This window comes from Phytophthora infestans, genomic scaffold, assembly GCF_000142945.1.
Source record: "Phytophthora infestans T30-4 supercont1.16 genomic scaffold, whole genome shotgun sequence".
Taxonomy (NCBI): Eukaryota; Oomycota; class Peronosporomycetes; order Peronosporales; family Peronosporaceae; genus Phytophthora; species Phytophthora infestans.
The window spans coordinates 2,282,677-2,283,747 of NW_003303743.1; positions in this window are offsets into that span (position 1 = coordinate 2,282,677).

Sequence of the window (1,071 nt, forward strand, 5' to 3'; positions counted from 1 at the left end):
TTGGCACCATCCATAATCCACACGGAGCCGCTTCCTGGATACTGGTGTACAGTCTTTTCCGAATGCGCATGTGCACGGCAGCACTCAATAAACTTAGATCGGTCAAACGTTCCATCCGTGTGAAATGTTTCCACGAGCCCATCCACAGATAAGAAACACAGCAAGGAAACCCGAGCTTTCCTATTAAACTCTCCACGAAACGCGAGCTTCTTTCCTTTCAAACAGTAGCCTCGCGAACGCAGCATGCCCCTGTTGTCAAAGCTGACTTCGTCGAGGAACTGAATGTTCATTTGACACCACTTAATCGTGCTCAGCTCCAGCGTGAAGCGCACAATATCGTTGATCTTGATGTTCATCGCACGTCGTTCGAGAACCTTCCATGTGAGCCCATGCTGATGTAAGGCCCTCCACACCGTTGAGATCGAAATGAAGCGTGCGAACTGTTGCTCAAACGCAGCCTTCGCTTCATCGAGAAATGCAACCGGGTGCATCGTGTAGAAGTCTAGCAACCACTCCCGCTGTTCTGCTGTGAGCCGACCGGTCTGCTTTGTAGCGCGGCGCTCGTAGTCGTTGTCAGCCTCGAAGCGTTGAATCCAGTTCGAGATGGTGTTAATGTGCTTGTGGTAGATCGTTGCCAGCCGGTGTTTCGACAAGCCCAGGTAGAAGTAGCCGTACAGGGCGTGCATGATGGTGTTTCTGGACGCGTGACGCCCATTGACTGCCTGCTGTATGCTTGCCATTGCCGGTATGAGTGGCGGGCGTTTGGAGCCTTCTGACTGGCTAAAAATAGCACGAATCGATTCGAAATCGATTCGCCTAAACGATTCGATTCAGGCTATTCTCACAAATTCGAATGAAACTGACAATACTTCGCATCAATTTTTTGAAATACGGTTATTTGCGCCCGAGGCTTTAGGGCGCCCTAACGCTTGCAGTTAAGGGCGCATAAGTGGCTTAAAGGTGCTCCAAGCCTGTCGTGTTGTTGTAGTTAAGGGTGCACTAACGCCATTCGTCGATTTGATCTTAGAAATGAGTGGCCAATCCATATGAGGATGAGGTATACGTGTATCT